Consider the following 19479-nt stretch of genomic DNA (forward strand, 5'->3'; position numbering starts at 1 on the left):
GAATATAACTCACTGCAATTGATTCAACATAAGTTTAAAGAGTCATCACATTAATGGGGTCATGGAAAGAAAAGCTCATCCAACATAGTTCATCAGTTTGAGTAGAGCAAATCAAAAAGAAGAAGAAGGTTGTGGTTGTGTGTGTGCTATTGAAAGCATAAATGAAAACAAACTAAAGGGAAAACTGAAAGCAAAAAATCGCATGAACTGAAATAAAATAAAGCAAAAATCGCAAATTTGAAAGGAAAATGAAAAAATTTTCGCAGACTGAGGGCCATGTAAATTCGCAGAACTGAAAGAAAAAGAAGAAGAGGAGGAGAAGAAGGGGAGAAGAAGAAGAGAAAGAGAGATTTGCACCCCCACACCTAAATCATGCATTATCCTTAATGTATAAAAAACATAAAAGAACAAAGGAAACTGAGTACTCCCCTAGGGTGTGGTGTGCTTGGCATGATCACTTAGGCTGACTGAGATGGTTGATGTAGTGGAATTTCTTTCACTACTTGCACTGTAAATCCTTCATAGAAAGGTTTTAGACGATGGCCATTCACCTTGAAGATTTTTCCTGTCTCTATACTGTGAATGTCTACAGCTCCATGTGAGTAAGCATGCTCTACAATGAATGGTCCAATCCATCTAGACCGTAGCTTTCCTAGAAACAATTTCAAATGAGAGTCAAAGAGTAAGACTTTATCACCAACCTCAAATTTTTTTCTTGAAAGCTGACTGTCATGGGAGGCTTTGGTTTTTGCTTTGTAGTTCCAAGAAGTCTCATAAGCATCTCGTCTTATTTCCTCTAGCTCTTGCAGTTGCAACTTGCGATGTTGTCCAGCTTCTTTGAGGTCCACGTTGCAATTCTTTACAGCCCAATAGGCCTTGTGTTCAAGCTCAACTGGAAGGTGACAAGCTTTCCCATAGACCAATCTGTAAGGGGACATACCTATGGGGGTCTTGTAAGCTGTCCTGTAGGCCCATAGAGCATCTTCCAGACGTGTACTCCAGTCCTTTCAGTTGGGAGATACTATCTTTTCAAGGATGGCCTTGATTTCTCTGTTGGATACTTCAGGTTGCCCATTTGTCTGAGGGTGGTAGGCTGTGTATGTCCTATGTATGACATTGTGCTTTCTAAGAAGGCTTTCCACTACCTTATTGCAAAAATGGGTCCCTCTGTCACTGATAATTGCCTTTGGTACTCCATGTCTGGCAAAGATGTTGGTCTTCACAAAGTCTACTACTGCCTTGGCATCATCAGTCTTTGTTGCTCTAGCTTCCACCCACTTGGAGACATAATCCACTGCAAGGATGATGTAAGTGTATCCAAAGGATGGTGGGAATGGGCCTATGAAGTCTATGCCCCACACATCAAATACCTCACAGACTATGATGGGGTTCTATGGCATTTGATTTATGTTGCTCAGATTTCCAGTTTGTTGACACCTAGCACATGATCTACAAAACAGAAAAGCATCTCAAAAAATAATGGGCCAAAACAGGCCACTTTCAAGTATTTTATGAGCAGTCTTTCTTGGGCCAAAGTGTCCACCACAATTATATGAATGACAAAAAGTAAGCACATAAGCTATTTCTTGGTCTGGAATACATCTCCTTATCATTTGGTCAGCATAATGTTTCCACAGATATGGCTCATCCCAAACATAGTATTTGGCATCTTTCTTTATCTTATCCTTGGTGTGCTTTGGCATGTCAGAAGGTAATTTACCTGTGGCTAAGTAGTTCACCATGTCTGCGTACCATGGCTCATCAGATTGGGCAAGGAAGATTTGTTCAAGTAGGCCATTCTTACATTCTTCAGTTTCTGAAAGGTGTTGCAAAGATGTCTGCACAGAAATGGTTTCAGAAGTCTCCTTCTGCGCAAGATCTGACTGCAAAGGCGGACTGGAAGGACTTGCCTGGGATGGAGGCTGAAGAGCTGCACTGAAGATGGTTTCAGTCTGCGATGGAGGCTGAGGTGAAAGGTTCGGAGGCTGAAAGGTGGTGGAGTTCAACGGCCGAAAGGTCATGGCTTCAGTCTGCGTAAGTCCTTTCTGAAGTGGTGCAACTGAGATCTCTTCAATCTGTGCTTGACTGCAATTTACCTGTTGGATGCTACAAACAGTCTCTTTCAGTTTTGATTCCTTCTGGCTCTCATTCTTACAAAGATCATCATTCAGAATACAATCTTGATTCTCATCAAATATTTCCTGGCTTAAGCAGTCAATAATATCAAGACCATAAACAGGGGACATATCATGTGGATATTTCATAGCATCATAGACATTGAATTTAATGACTTCCCCTTCAAACTCCATAGTCAAAGTGCCATCATGCACATCAATCTTAGTCCTAGCAGTACTCAAGAAAGGACGTCCAAGAAGGATGTCAGAACTAGTATTACAACTATCTTCCTTAGTATCAATCACATAAAAGTCAGCAGGAAAGACAAGTTCATCTACTTGAACTAACACATCTTCTAGAACACCTATGGGATATACCACAGATCTATCAGCTAATTGAATCACAACTTTTATGTCTTTCAGTGCACATGCATTCAAAGATTTATAGATGGAAAGAGGCATAATATTAATGGATGCACCAAGATCACACATAGCTTTCTTAATTCCAACATTTCCTATCTTGCAAGAAATAGCAAACATGCCTTTATCTTTGCATTTAGTAGGGAGTTCTCTTTTAATCACAGTAGTAACAACTTCACCTACACTTACTTTCTCTCTCTCCGCAAGCTTTCTTCTATTGGTGCAAAGTTCTTTCAGAAATTTTGCGTACCTGGGAATCTGCTTAACAGCATCTAGCAGAGGTATGTTGATTTCTACCTTTCTGAAAGTCTCAAGAATCTCCTTTTTCTCTTTTTCTTTTTGTGTTCTTTCAAATCTCTTTGGAAAAGGTGGTGGAATGTGAAAGCTTACCTTTTGATCAGTCTTATGCACAGGAGGTGTTTCAGATGGAGCTCGGCTGGCTAGCTCATGGAGATGGGGTTGCGCAGATGTTTCAGTTTGCGCAGGGGTGGTCTCAGATTGTGTAGGCTTTTGTGCAACTTACTTTTCTTCTTCATATCTGGCATCTTGAAGCTCCTTTCCACTTCTCAAAGTAATGGCACTAACATTCTGTCTGGGGTTAGTTTCAGTTTGAGAAGGAAGCTTACCTTGGGATTCAACTTTGCTCATAAACGCGGTTACTTGTCCCATCTGTTGTTGGAGAGTCTGCACAGAGTTTGCAAGTGTCTCCATCATCTTTTCGAGGTGCGGACTTGAACTTGAAGGTGCTGGTTGGGCTTGATTCCTGTAGTAGTTCTGATAGTTTTGATTATTGTTGGCCCTTCCGTAGCTGAAATTGGGATGGTCTCTCCAGCCTGGATTGTATGTGTTGGAATATGGATCATGTCTAGGCTGGTTGTTATATCCTCCAATGGCATTAACTTGCTGATTGTCTTCTTGCAGTATAGGACATCGATTAGTTGGGTGTCCTACATATGCACAAATACCACATGGCCTCGGTGGCTGGGCTGCTTGAACCTGTTGAACTAGTCCTATGGCAAAATCTTTCATAAAAGATGTCAGTTCAGAAATATGAGAAGAAGTGGCAGGTGAACTTACCTCATTTACTCCTCCCTACAGTTGCTTTTCTTCTCCATATTGCCTAGATGAGGCTGCAAGTGTAGAGATCAATTCTCTCATCTCTCTAGGTGTCTTGTCTGCAATGGATCCTCCACAAGCTACATCAATGAACTTCCTTTCTGATGAGAGCAATACTCCATAGAAGAACTCTATGAGGGACTTATCTGACATATCATGTTGTGGACAACCTGTACACAGTCTTTCAAACCTTTTCCAATAATCATATAAATCCTCAGTTGGTTTCTGTCTTATGCTAGTGATTTCTCTTATTATGCCAATGACTTTAGATATTGGGAAATATTTGTTCAGAAAAGTTATAACCATATCATCCCAAGAAGTGATAGATCCAGATGGCAAATAAAATAACCAATCCTTAGCATAGTCATCTAATGAAAAAGGAAAAGCTCTTAACTTAACATGATCTTCAAAAATACCTTGAGGTCTCATAGATGAACAGACAATATTGAACTCTTTCAAGTGCTTGTATGGATTTTCATTTTGCAAACCTCTAAATTTAGGGCGAAGATGGATCAAACCTGTTTTCAGTTCAAAGGGAACTGTCAGAGGTGGATAGGTGATGCAAAGTGGTGCTTGATCGCCTACAGGTGTTGTCAATTCTCTCATGGTTCTTTCTCTTAGCATTGGAGCTCTATTTGCTGGATTTTCTTGAATTATTTGATCATGGACAGCATGTCCATTATAGGCAGCAGGTTCAGCCATTGGTGCGAAGTTCGGCGGCTGGAGAAGGGAAGGTTCGGCAGCCGAATGTTGATGAAGTTCGACGGCCGAATGTGTTGCAGAAGGTTCTGCGCAAGGTAGCTCTTCAGCTGCGTTGGGAGCTCCTTTAGGTGGAACTGCTTGCTTTCCTAGTCTTCTGAGAGTGCGTTCAATCTCCGGATCGTAAGGTAGATTGTCCCTACGTTCAGATCTGGTCATGAAAGAAAAATAAACAAGTTAGAACAATTCCCCGGCGACGACGCCAATTTTTAACTCGCGGTTGTCGAAGCCGGTCAAAATAACCTTTTCAGTTATCAACAATTTTACAACTGCATATAGTGGTAAATGATCGAATCCACAGAGAATTGAAAACTTATCTATTTTTCTTAACAAGACCAAGAGATTAAACTGAATGAGAAACTGAAAGCAAGTAACTGAAAGCGGAACAAAAGTAAAGTGCAATAAAAGTAAAGAGGGGGGTTTTGAGATTGATTTGATTAGCAAACTACTGAAAGCAATTAAATGAGCAAGTAATTAAAATAAAAGGGAAATTTGATATGAGAAAGGTCTAGTTGAAGAGATGGATCCACCTTGATTGTTTGGATTGATCATTGAAACTTATGTTCTCTTGATTAATTCAATAGATTAGTTATGGAGATGGAAAATGCTTCTCACCACCATGTCTCTCCTTATGATTAAATCAAATAGGGAATGTCCTCTAATCAATTACTAATTAACAAATTGCCAAGGAACGTCCTTGGGCCTTAGGCATCAAAACAATTGTCAATTGCATGAAGAAATAGAGAGATCCAATCCTATCTACCCAAACGCATGGAGATGTTACTAGATCATATAATTCCTTAGTTGTTACACCAAGTGTTCTTATGTTTGAATAATTTCAGCAATTATGGACTAAAAATTATCCAAACTAACAATCAATTACCTTGCAATCAAGAATCAAGTGGCCAATTTGATCAAAACAACAAAGTAATAATGGATTCAAGCACCAAATTGTATGAATATTGAACAAACCAAAGACAAATAGTTTATGTTCAGATCTCACAATCCATAAAACAACCTTAGTTTTAACCAATCTTCAACTAGAATAAAGGTTTCAGCCACTCATGGCTGAAACAAAACAGAAAATAAAAGGGAAGAACAAAGGAAGATGAACCGAATGGTGGAGAAGACTTGCTCCTTGTCTTGGCCGAATGGGAGAGATGGATGGGGATGGTGTCCTCCTTGCCGTGGCTGGCCTCTTTGAAGTCTTTAAATATGTTTTAAGATGCTGGCCTAGGGTTTCTTGGCTGTCCATTAGTCTTTAAGAGGCCGTCCAAAATGGCCTTGGTCTATGCTTGCATTTTACCTTGCCGCCCATGCACATGTGTGAAGGAGTTGGCGTGTGGCATGTGTGGCTTGTGCAAGAGTGGGTCTTTTGGTCTTTGCTTGCTGCCCTAGTATCTTCAAGATGCTGCCCAAGGTGCCCAAGACTTGTCTTCACACCATCCTTGCCGCCCATGTACTAATAGGGAAGGTGGAGCCTCCTTTTGCAATTTGAATTTTGAATGTGCAAGGCATGAGGTGGCAAGCATGTGATCTTTGGATTTGGCTTCCTTGATAAGCTGGATTTAAATTTCAAAATTTGAATATGAATCTTGAAGATTTGAAATTCAAAATACTTTCCTTATTTGGCTCTTCATTTATGGCAACTTGAGATTTGGCTTCTTGAATAAGGAAGTGGCTACTTGGAGATTTGAAATTTGAATTTCAAATTGCTTTGGCTGAATGTTCTTTCCTTCTTTGCCACTTTCCTTATTTAGAACTTTCCTTATTTAGCTTCACTTGATTCCAACTTGGCAGGCTTGCTCTCCTTTGCTCCATTTAAGGTAGTTTTAAGGGTATTTTCTCCAAAATATCATTTTTCACCATTTTTTGCAAAATAATGTCAAGAGCACTAAATTAAGCAGAAATCATGTAAATAATCATCAATAATATCAAGATAAAATGGACTAAAATATGTTCTATCAGCTCCAGCATCCTTGAGATCCATGCTGCAATTCTTGACAGCCCAATAAGTCTTATGTTCAAGCTCGATTGGAAGATGACAAACTTTATGACTGTGCGGTTGTCGAAACCGGTTAAAAATAACCTTTTTGATTATCCATAATTTTACAATTGTAGATAGGGGCAAAAGGATCGAATATACAGGGAATTAATACTCTCTTATTTTCCTTATCAGGGCCAAGTAATTAAACTGAAAATAAAATAAAAGGGAGGGTTTTGAGATTGATGAACTAAAACCAGAATTAAAAATAATAAAGTAAAGCAGGTAATAAAGTAAAGAGAATTCAATAATGAGAAAAGCTCTAGTTGAAGAATTGGATCCACTTCAGTTGTTGGGATTGATCATTGACACAAAGATTCCTTTATTTGATTCAATAAATTAGTTATGGAGGTGGAAGACGCTTCTCACCACCATATCCCTCCTTAATCATATATTAACTAAGGAACATCCTCTAAGTAATCACTAATCAACAAGTGCCAAGGAACGTCCTTGGGGCTTGTAGCATCTAATAACTGTTAATTGCATTATGAAATAGAGAGAACTGATTCTAGCTACCCAAACGTATGGTGATATTGCTAGATCATGCAATCTCCTTAGTTTTTATGCCAAGAGTTACTTATGTTTGAGTAATTCAAGCAATTACGGACTTATAACCAACCAAACTAACAATTTTTCACTTTGCAATCAAGAATCAACAAAGCAATAATAGAATTAAGCATGAAATTGCATAAATATTGATAAATAAAAGATAAACATCATAGGTTGAGGTCTCCCAATCTATAAATAACTTGAAGTTTCACCTAATCTTTAACTAGAAAAAGGGGTTTCAGCCACTCATGGCTAAAACTAACAAGAAAATAGAGAAATAAAATAAGAAAAAGGATGGAGAAGGGTCGGCTGATGTGCGCGCGACTTCTGGTCTGATTTTCCGAAGATGGAGTGATGCTCCAAAGATATTTGGTTGCTGGTTTGCTGTCCTTTTATAGCTGAAGAGGTTGCCCTAAGTTTCCTTGTTGAGATGGAGTTCTCTTTCCTAATTGGATTTGAATTCTTGGAAGGCAATTGTATCTTGATGAGATTTGGCTTCCTAAATATGTGGGATTGAGTGCTGAGGTGTCTTGAAGATTTACTAAGCTATCCTCACGCGTTTGGGAGGGAAAAATCTTCTTGAATGTTTGAAATTTGAATTTTTCACAATCTGCTGTCTGCTGTTGCAAGTGCTGTTTGCCCGGGTTGTTTGGGCAAACAGCTCGCGCAAACAATCTGTCTTTCCTACTGTTTGCGCATTGCTTCTGTCTTGCGGGTCTATTTGCCTAGTCTGTTTGGGCAAACAGTCTGGTCAAATAGCAAATCATTCTTTTCCCATTTCAGCTTCAACTTGGATTTGGACAAACGACTTGGGCAAATCAGGCTTGTTCTCTTTTGCTCTCTTTTGGACAGTTTTAAGGCCATTTTTACCAAATTACCCTTTTACATCATTTTCTGCAAAATAAGATCAAAATCTCAAAATTAGATATAAAATGTGTAATTTAACATAAATAACAACATGAAAAATGGGTCTAAATTTGGCTTGATCAATGGGTCACATCCACAGGATCTTTCTATGACTAATATTTTAATGCCTAGTTCATTTGTTCCTTGATATGCAGGTTATTGATGAAAACATCTATGACGAAAGTTTTATGTTATTTCCTATTGATAGCGGTTGTCGAAGCCGTAAAAAATAAACATATTAACAATCAACAAAATAATTTGTAGATAGTGGCAATAGGGTCGAATCACAGGGATTTGACACTACGGATCTTCTTAATAATGCCTTAGACAAATAAATAACAAAAATAAAAAGAGGGGGGTTTGTTTGAGATGGTAGTAGACTAGAATTAAAACTGAATAAAAGAAAGCAATAATTAAAAAGATGAGTAAATCAATGGGAGAAGGGCTCTAGTTGAAGTATGGATCTATTTCAGTTATTTAGAATTGATCATTGATTCTTTGATACTCTTATTTATTACAATAAATTAGTTTAGGTTGTAGAAGACGCTCCTCACAACCAAATTCCTCCTTATTTTTAGTTTGACTAAGAAACATTCGCTAATCAAATACTAGTTAACAAGTTGCCAATGAACGTCCTTGGGGTTTTTTACTTTTCAACTGTTAACTGCATTAAGATTTAGAGAAACCTAATTCTAGCCTTGCCAATCGCATGGTCAAGTTTAGATTATGCAACCAAGTGTGCTTGTGTTCAAATAATCTAAACAATTACGGACCTAAATTATTTAAACTAACAATTTATCACTTATACAATTAAAAGCAACATGCCTTAATTGATTCTAATAACAAAGCAATAATAGCATGAAGAACAAGTTGCATAAATATTGAAAAATAGAAGCTTAACAATGGAGTTTTAAGATGTTTCTCAATTCATCACAAAATTGAAATTTCCCAACTTCAACTAGAAAATAAGATGTTTAGCCACTCATGGTGGACAAAAATATACAAAAAGAAAGAAGAAAAGTAAAGGAAGAGGGTTGCCGAAATTCTGGAGGGAATCTGAAGATTTTTTCTGTTGGTTCGTTGCTGTCCCTCTTTATAGGTGAGGAGTCCTAATCCAATTAGGATTTGGAATCCTAATTTGACTTGGTCTTTTGTAGTCTTTTATTCATTCTTTGCCTTTGTATTTAATTATGAATGAATCTTCTTTTGAAGAGAGTCTTCCTTTGGAGTGGCTCTTGGAGATGTCATAGGATTGGCCTTGTGATGTTTGAAGTAGGGTAGGACTCTTGTATTTTTAGAATTATGAAATTTTTTCTCTTCCCGCGCTGCTGGGTTTTGCCAGCGTCAGTTTGATTTGGGCAGTTGATTTGCCCAAATTGCTTGCCCAGATCGTCTCTGTGAGTTACTTTCGGGAATTTGCTTCAGCTTTCTGCAAGTGATTTGGCCAAATCACTTCGGCCAAATCGATTTTCCAGCTTTTTCTGTAAATTTTCTCCAAGTTTCCATTTTTCTCCTTTTCTGCAAAAACATCATAAAAACATAAATTAAACTAGAAAAATACATATTTAAACAATAATAAAAATGATAAAAATATGGCTAATTTATGTTTGATCACCTATTCAAGAGGAGGTCTTTGAAGATGCATTGGTTCCTAAAGCTTCCTTTCTTGACATAAATATCAGCAAGATTCGAGGACAAATCTTTTCTAAAGGAGGAAATGATACGGATCCAATAGGGCAAATTTCTAACAATGGTGTGGAGCAAACTTATATCATTCAAATCGATCTAAAGGAGTTTAAAATTATATTCATATGATCCATATACATTTAGGGCGTGCTTCAACTCATATGGGGGGCGGATTTGGTGCAACACTTGCAATAATAGGTTTAGGGAGCCTAATCAAACCTATAGGCCAAAACTACACAAAAGAAAGTCTAAAATGAAGATCAAGAAAGGCTTTTGTGAAGATTCAGCTTTGTCATTATGGGCTTGATATATTTTATTATTTAAACACTTGCTTTATTTCGGCTTTTTTTTTTTGCTTGTATTATGGTCATATTTTATCTTTTAAGTTTTAGAGTGTTGGGCCATATCTTGAGCTTATGTTTTAATACTTATGAGTTTAATATATTATTTTAGTGTGTGATTGGCCTTGGACCTTATGTGTGGTTCGGCCAGACCTAAGAAGAGTGTCTTAGGGTTTTATTTGTTTTCTCCTTACTATATAAGGATAAGAAACACTTGTAAGAGGCAACTTTGAATCAAAATTTTCAGAATTCTTTTTCATGCCTTTGGCGTGTATTACTTTGAGTGAGAATAATGATTTGCTTTCATCAATTGCACCAAGAATCTTAGCTACTTATCGACTATTCGTTGTGGCATTTGTCAGATTCTCATCTAAATCCTTCAATCATTGGCGTTTTAACTTCTCTAAGTGTGGGGTGCTATAGGAGGTGGGATTATCAAATCTTTGAATTTCATATCTACTTGTGCGTGTGGGTTTGAGGTTTGTGCCATAGGGTTCCACGTCACAATACATTAGGAGGTCGCAGGTCACTTTCGAGCAATACAAAGCTCAGGAGGAGGTGTCATTCACGGCTCTCAAGGGAAGGGAAGAAGCCTCCATAGATACCCCAAGAAATCGAACAGAGACAGTCCAGACGCGGTCCAAAGAGAAGGCCAAGTTCGAAGAAGAAGAGTCACCAGACGAGGCTCCGAAAGACATCGACTGGAAGCTGGTATGGGTTGTTCAGAGATGGCAGAAGGAGCAGGGAGAGGACTTCAATCTGGACGGTGCCTCGAGCCCCTATCTGAAAAAATCTTAATAGAAACTTTCCCAACCAAGTTCAAGTTGCCAAGCTTGGGTAAATATGACGGAACATAACACCCTAGGAGTCACCTAGCGATCTTTCGGACGACTATGCAACTTTAAGGTGTCAACGACTATGTGTTGTGCTAAGTGTTCTCGTCAACACTTACAAGTTAGGCTAAAAAATAGTACCAACATCTGAGCCCATATTTAATTCAAAACTTTACACAATTCACTATGTTATTTAAGTCTAGCTTTATTATGTGTATACCTTTTAAAAAACTCTTCTCTAACTTGCGGAAGATCCGCCAGAGAGAGGGTGAGTCTTTAAGGAGTTTTATCTCGCAATTTAATGCAGAAACAATACAAGTGGAGGAATTAAATCATGCAATAGCATGTGAAACATTAAAAAAAGGGAACACATGTAACGACCTGAAAATCGGACCGCTACCGGTGCTAGGGTTCAGATCGACTTAAGGTCGCCGGAGTCCGTAGCAAGCCTAATATACATTCTGCGTACCTGATAAAATCCCATACATCATCACAAGATATAACAAAAACATGAACATCCCATGAACTAAGGCTCGACCTGTGCATGCATCAAAACTGAAAACATAAACCCATACTAGAGCCCTCATCAAATGCTCCAGTATGGTAAACATCACATGCCTTAAGCTTGATTCAATCATAAACTTATACATAAAACCTTTACATATGGATCATGAAAACAGGGATTACAAGGTCAAAAACTAGGGCAAAACACGATTCTAATCCATTAAACAATATATGTCCATAACTATACTATTACATTAGACTATACCAGCAACTATGCCGACTTTCCCGAGCTATCTTTGACCCTGCAAACATGGGGTTAGGGAAAAGGGATAAGCTATAAGAGTCTAGTGAGCAAAACATATAATCGAATGAAATGTGTCACAACACAAACAATACACATCAAGATGGACTTGTCACCAATAACCCTCTACATTTTCCAATAATGCCCGGCCCTCAACGGGAGCTCCTCAGGACTTCCTCTTAAACATAACATAACATATCCATAATGCCAGGGGCATAGAATGGGTAGCCCTGGTCTTTCCCTTACATAGTGCCAGGGGCGTAGAATGGGCAGCCTTGGTCTTTCCCTTACATAGTGCCAGGGGCGTAGAATGGGCAGTCCTAGTCTTTCCATATCTGTCATAACATATTATACTCGAGGGTTAGTGGGTCATCCAACATCCATCCATATCAACAGTAAATTATGCAATGCATCATATTCGTGAATTCTAATGCAAACAACCTAATACATATACATGGCATTCGTGATGCATGAGTATGCTTAAACAATTTGATTTCCTTTTAAAAATAATAGATCAGTTCAGTTCTACTCACCTCTGGTTGACGCTAGCGTAAAACTGGCGCAGTTATCTCACTGCAGGCCTCTACAGTCTCCCAGGTCTGATCCGACACAGATGGACTCAAATGAGGGACCAAACATAACTATACTCTAAACAACTACCCAAAAACCCCCTAAAACATACCAAAACATGCATACAAAACAAGTAGAAGAAGGCTGGGCAAGGGACTTTCGGTGGCAGGTTCGGCGGCTGAAGGTCTCTCACAGATCCGAAAGTCAAGGACTTTCGGGGGCAGATTCGGCAGCCTAAACTCCTTCACAAATCCGAAAGTCCATGACTTTCGGAGGCAGGTTTGGCAGCCTAAACCCCACACAGATTCGAAGGTTGGAACCTTCGGAGGCGGGTTAGGCGGCCAAAAGGCTGCCTCCACAAGCAGGTTCGACGGCCGAACCTGGGTTCTCCAGCAAGGCAGAACCCGATTCTGCCCAATGCACAAAGCGACTAAACACTCCGATCCTCACACCCAACTACTCATAAACATCCATACCCACCCAAACATGCATAAGGGACATAAAAACTAGCCTAATCCCTAACAAGCAACAACAAAACAACACAAGAGAAAACTTTCATTATTAACCTAACTCAAACCCTAAAACTTTAGATCTAACCATTTCATGCATTAACAACCCTTAACCCCTTCTTAAAACTTATTTAAAACATAGGAAAAATAAAGATCTAAACTTAACTCTTGGAGATTTAAAGGTAGCAGCAACCCAAACTTAGAGATGAGAGAAAATCAATCTCTAGAGGTCTCCAAGGTTTAAAACTTAGATCCAACCTCAAATCTTCAAAATCAAAAGAAAACTCATGAATTTTTCTGAAAAATTTGAAGAAATTTTAACAAAAGCATGAAAGGGAGGGCATAGACCTACCTCTGCCCGAAAATGGAGAGAAAACTCTCTCATTTTCGGGCTGCAGGCCTCTTATAGGTGGCTGGACAAACCACCTTCGGCGGCCGAACAAGAAGGTCCAGCGGCGGCATGGAGGAACCACCTTCGGCAGCCGAACTTGAAGGTTCGGCAGCCGAACCTGGGGTTTGCTCGAAAAACTTTCCTTTTTCTTTTCTCAAGATTAAAATAAAAACTCAAATTCATTTTATGAAAACCTTAATTTTTACCCTTCTAAGATATTTCAGCTTCGAGATTTTGGATTCCAACGGGGATTCCGTCGGAAGATTGGAAATTTCAATGCCGAAATTTAGCCGTGTATTACATTCTTTCCCCTCAAAAACATTCGTCCTCGAATGTTCAACAAGTAACAAGCAAACATAAACATCAAGAAAACACATGAAAACATATAACACGTACTTTAAAAGAGATAGGAGTACTGCTTAAGCATGGACTCCCGGGTCTCCCCAGTGCACTCTTCCATGTTGTGGTGATTCCAAAGAACTTTCACCATCGCGATTTCCTTGTTCCTCAGCTTTTTGATTTGCGTGTCTATGATCCGCACTGGCTGCTCAACATAGGTGAGATCTCCTAGGATCTCTACATTAGGTTCATTAAGAACCTTACCCAGATCTGACACGAATTTTCGTAACATGGAAACATGAAAAACCGGATGGATCCTCTCCATTGAAGCAGGTAAATCTAACTTGTAAGATACATTCTCGATCTTTTGTAAAATTTTGAAGGGTCCGATATACCTTGGAGCTAGTTTACCCTTTTTCCCAAAACAAATCACCCCCTTCATAGGAGACACCTTAAGCAACACCTTATCTCCTTCTTGGAAAACAAAATGCTTTATGCGGATGTCTGTATAGCTCTTTTGTCTGCTCACCGCCGTTCTGATCCTCTCTCTAATGATAGGCACTACCCTGCTGGTGATCTCTACTAATTTTGTCCCTACTAAAGCCCTTTCTCCTATTTCTTCTCAGTAGACAGGTGACCTGCACTTCTTCCCATATAGAGCTTCATAAGGAGCCATCCCAATGCTAGCATGGTAACTGTTATTGTAAACAAACTCCACCAATGGTAGATGTTGCCTCCAAGAACCACCAAAGTCTAGCACACACATCCTTAGCATGTCTTCTAAAGTTTGAATGGTCCTCTCCGACTGTCCATCAGTCTGTGGATGGAAGGCAGTGCTAAAGTCCAACCTTGTGCCCATAGCATTTTGCAGACTCCGGCAAAACCTGGAGGTAAACTGGGGTCCCCTATCTGACACTATCGAAACTGAAGCTCCATGCAGCCTGACAATCTCTTCCACATATACCTGCACCAACTTATCCACAAAGTAACCACTCTTGACAAGAATAAAGTGAGCAGATTGGGTTAATCTGTCTACTATTACCCATATAGAGTCTAGTCTGTTGGACGTTGCTGATAATCCCACCACGAAATCCATCGCCACGTGTTCCCATTTCCACTTTGGAATCGGTAGCGGGTTGAGCATCCTAGCTGGCTTCTGATGTTCTAACTTCACCCTCTGACATATCTCACAAGCGGACACAAATTGAGCCACTTCCCTCTTCATAGCTGGCCACTAGTAAACTCTCTTCAGATCCTGATATATTTTGGTGGCCCCAGGGTGAACACTGAATCTGGCATTATGAGCCTCTCTCATAATGTCTCCTTTCAAGCTTACGTCATCTGGTACACACAATCTATTTTCATAATGGAGGATCCCTTTATTGTCGAATCTAAAATCACCATTCTCGCCTGTCTGTACAGCTCTCGCTATTTTCACCAACTCAGGATTCTCGTGCTGATTCTGTGCCACTTGCTCTAGAAACACAGGTGTCACGTTCATCTGTGCTATCAATGCATCTGTACCAGATAACTCCAACTGCAAGTCTTCGCTAACAAGCTTGTAAAATTCTTTCAATACTGGTCTTCTTTCCACTGCAATGTGGGATAGACTGCTAAGTGATTTCCAGCTAAGAGCATCTGCCACTACATTTGCTTTACCCGGATGATACTGAATTTTGCAATTATAATCGATAAGCAGTTCTACCCATCTCCTCTGCCTCAAGTTTAACTCTTTTTGACTCAAGATGTATTGCAAACTCTTATGATCTATAAAGATCTCACATTTTACCCCATACAGGTAATGCCTCCACATCTTGAGTGCGAAGATCACAGCTGCCATCTCTAGATCATGTGTAGGATAATTTAACTCGTGCTTCTTCAACTGTCTAGAAGTGACTGTGCGGTTGTCGAAGCCGGTCAAAAATAACCTTTTTGGTTATCCACAATTTTACAATTGTAGATAGTGGTAAAAGGATCGAATCCACAGGGAATTGATACTAACCTATTTTCCTTATCAAGATCAAGCAAATAAATAGCCAATAAAAGTAAAATGGGGGGTTTTGATATTGATGAACTAAACTAGAATTAAAAGCAATAAAGTAAAGCAAATAATAAAGTAAAGAAGATTCAAATATGAGAAAAGCTCTAGTTGAAGAATTGGATCCACTTCAGTTGTTGGGATTGATCATTGACACTTAGGTTCCTTTATTTGATTCAATAAATTAGTTATGGAGGTGGAAGACGCTTCTCACCACCATATCCCTCCTTAAGCATAGATTAACCGGAAACATTCTTTAATTAATCACTAATCAACAAGTTGCCAAGGAACATCCTTGGGGCTTTTAGCATCAATCAACCATTAATTGCATTAAGAAATAGAGAGACCTAATTTTAGCTACCCAAACGTATGGTGATATTGCTAGATCATGCAATCTCCTTGATTTTTACACCAAGAGTTACTTGTGTTTGAATAATCCAAGCAATTACGAGCTTAAAACTATCCAAACTAACAAATTATTACTTTGCAATCAAGAATCAATGGGCCCTATTGATCTAAACAACAAAGCAACAATGGAATTAAGCATGAAATTTCATAAATATTGATAAATAAAAGATAAACATAATTTGTTTAGATCTTCCAATCCATAAAACAACTAAAGTTTCACTTAATCTTCAACTAGAAAAAGAGATTTTGGCCACTCATGGCTAAAACAAAACACAAAGAATAAAAGAAAGAGAAGAGGAAGAGGAACCAGTCGGCGGCTTGGAGAGGGAGGCGTGCGGCTCTTCAATCCGAAAGTGGTCCAAGCCTTCTCTTGTTTGATTGTGATCCTTTTATAGCTGAAAGTGTTGCCCTAGGTTTCCTTGTTGAGATGGCTTTTGAATTTGAAATTTTGAATTTTGAATTCTTGAAAGGCAAGTGTATCTTCTTGAGATTTGGCTTCCTAAATAGGCAGAATTGAGTGCTGAGGTGTCTTCACATTTTTAATAAGGGAAAGACTTCTTGAAGATTTGAAATTTGAATTTCCTAGTACTCTGTTGTCTGTACTTTCCTTATTTATCTTCACTTCAGCTGCAACTTGGCTTGGGCAAACAATGCTTGTTCTCCTTTATTATCTTTTAGGCAGTTTTAAGAGCATTTTCACCAAATTACCTCTTTATACCATTTTCTGTAAAATAAGATCAAAACCACAGAATTAGGCAAAAAATGTGTAAATTAACATTAATAACAACATGATAAATGGGTCTAAATTTGATCTGATCAAATACCCCCACACCTAACCTTTTGCTTGTCCTTAAGCAAATAAACTTATTCAAACAAGCTCTCTTTGCTACTTGATCCTTTATTTCTACTTAAACTCTTACTCTAGACCTCTACTTTGAAGCATTGCAGTGCATAGTGTATACACCAAGGTTACTCTCCTTCTTTCCTTGTCTCCCTTTACCTACTATGGCTACTAATCATTTTCCTCATTAGAAAGATTATACATGCACATATTCTTGTTCAGTTTAGACTTTTCCTAGCTCTCGGAGTGATTTGCCTTTACTTGAAACACTTTTATTCAGCTTTTTGCACTTTATTCTTGCTTGAAAAAGTCACCAACCTTTTGACGCGAAGGTACATATTTGTGATACCCATCCCCGGTTACTTAGTTGGTCACCTGTCCAAGTGGCTACTAGCTCTGTTCATAGTCTTTGACCATTGGAACAGTTTTTAATTTGTACTTTTGAGATCTTTGCCTTTGCTGAATTTTCTTTTTCTCAGTGAATTGGGCAAATCAACACCAATTGCTAAAATAAGTCATATTTCTTTATTCACACATCTTTCATTTTATTATTCTCTCTAATGAGTATTGACATATATTTTTCACCATAGCAAGCTCAAAGATTCAATTGAAAAGGAAATTCCCAAAAATGAATACAACTCACTGCAATTGATTCAACTTAGATTTAAAGAGTCATCACATCAATGGGGTCATGGAAAGGAAGCTCATTCAACATAGCCTATGTGTTTGAGTAAAGCATATTAAAACAGAAAAAAGAAAAAATTGTGGCTACATGTGTGTGAAGACTGTGACTATGTGGATATGTGTGTGGATTGAAAACAAAAATAACAAAATGAAAAAAATTCACCTAATGTGTACTAATTAAAAATTAAAGCTTAAAAGAAATTAAAAAAAACACAAGCATCAAAATTTAGAGATATGCACCCCCACACCTAACTTATGCATTGTCCTCAATGTATTGGAAATATTAAAGATCAAAAGAAAACTGAGTACTTCCCTGGTGTGGTTGTTTGTCCAGTCTGTTTGGGCAAACAGCTGGCCAAACTAGGTGCCTCTATGGTCAGCTGGCAGTAGGTATTGCACCAGCAGTTGCAGCATGCTCTCCATCTCCGCTGGGTTGCCTCCTAGTAGCGCCCTGGTTTAAAGTCACAGGCTGGACTTTCTTGACTTGATTAAGGTTCAAGTAATTCGGGGAGGGAGAAGGGTCCCAACCGAATTAAGTAAGAAGTGCAACATGCCTTTCATTTTGGTCATCACCCATCCTATTTCTTTCATGTACTCCTGAAGTAACATGATTAGTTTCTCCTCTTTCAAGTGAGGTGTGCCTCTAGCCCTTATGTTTGAATTTTTGAGGTGTTTGGGTAGCACTTCGAACTCCAATTCATATTTCTCCATAAAAGGTGGCTGCAATTTGGTATTGATTGTCGAATTCTGCCTTATCCTCTGCTACTGGTTTGGGCAAACCATTGTCTGGCTGTTTTTCCTCTGTTGTTTGTTTGGGCAAGTAGCTTCTGTTTGTGTTACCTACATAACCTGTAAATAGCATTCTGTCTTTTGAACTGAGTCTGTCTGTCCAGTCTGTTTGGGCAAACAGATTTCTGGATCACTTTTTGGCAAATTTTCTTCAGCAAACTGTTTTTGCAATTGTGTAGCCCTATCATCAGCCCTATCATTCTGAATCCCAGTTCTTAACATGATGGCACTAACATTTTGCTTTAGATTAATCTCTGTTTGGGAAGGTGATTTCCCTTGAGATTCTAGCTTACTCACGAAGGTAGCCATTTGACTCATTTGCTTTTGAAGGTTTTGCACCGTATTTGCCAAAGATTTTACGATCTCTTCAAGGGGCACATTAGATTCCTGAGGTGCTGCTTGGACTGAATTTTGATATTAATTTGCCCTAGCATAACCGAAGTTCAGGTGCTCCCTCCAATCTAAATTGTAGGTGTCAGAGGAAGGATTGTATCTCTACTGTCCATTAAATCCTTCATTGGCCTTGACTTGCTATTCTTGATGAATTTGTTGAGCTTGTCCTACAACCAAACTACAGACAACAGAAGTTAAATAAGAAATTTGTGAGGCTAAAGAAGATGTACTTATCTCATTAACTCTCCTTGGCAGTTCTCTTTGATCTCCATATTGCTTGGATGCGGCTGCCATTGTTGAAATTAACTCTTTAATTGCTTGAAGTGCTTTATCTTCAATTGAACCTCCACATGCTGCATTAATGAATTTTCTTTCAGATGGTAGCAAACCTCCATAAAAATGTTCAATAAGGGATTTATGAGAGATGTCATGTTGAGGGCAGCTTGTGTACAATTGATTGAATCTTTCCCAATATTCATATAGCCCTTCATAATCTTTTTGTTTGATGCAATGGATCTCTCTTCTAATGCCAATAACTTTTAAGGTTGGGAAGTATTTGCTCAAGAAGGCTCTCACCATCCCTTCCCATGAAGTGATGGATCCGAGTGGTAAATAGAACAACCAATCTTTGGCAAAATCATCAAGAGAAAAGGAAAAGACTCTTAATTTAACATGCTCTTCAGAAATACCTTGAGGCCTCATGGTTGAGCACACAATGTGAAATTCTTTAAGATGCTTGTATAGATCTTCATTCTTCAAAATTCATGAGTTTTGAGTTGTGGCTGCCCCTCTTGGCATACACATCAGAACACCCAATGACGAGATTACCTGACACCACGGTGTTGGATGTGTTAGCCTCCTGCTGAGTCATGGTGAAGATCCTGGCTGGAGCTGATGGACCTTCACCTCGAGAACCAGAAGAAGAGGCTGCCCCTCTCCCTCTA

At 38.8% G+C, this 19479-nt stretch overlaps 1 non-coding gene across 1 annotated transcript; it reads left to right on the top strand.

Moving 5' to 3' along the window:
* The first annotated feature begins 18959 nt into the window (after positions 1–18959).
* LOC122722324 lies at positions 18960–19066 on the top strand. Its single transcript, XR_006349292.1, has one exon. It is a non-coding gene; the product is annotated as a small nucleolar RNA R71 (small nucleolar RNA).
* Positions 19067–19479: the final 413 nt, after the last annotated feature.

The sequence above is a fragment of the Manihot esculenta genome, chromosome 17 (assembly GCF_001659605.2).
Source record: "Manihot esculenta cultivar AM560-2 chromosome 17, M.esculenta_v8, whole genome shotgun sequence".
Taxonomy (NCBI): domain Eukaryota; kingdom Viridiplantae; phylum Streptophyta; class Magnoliopsida; order Malpighiales; family Euphorbiaceae; genus Manihot; species Manihot esculenta.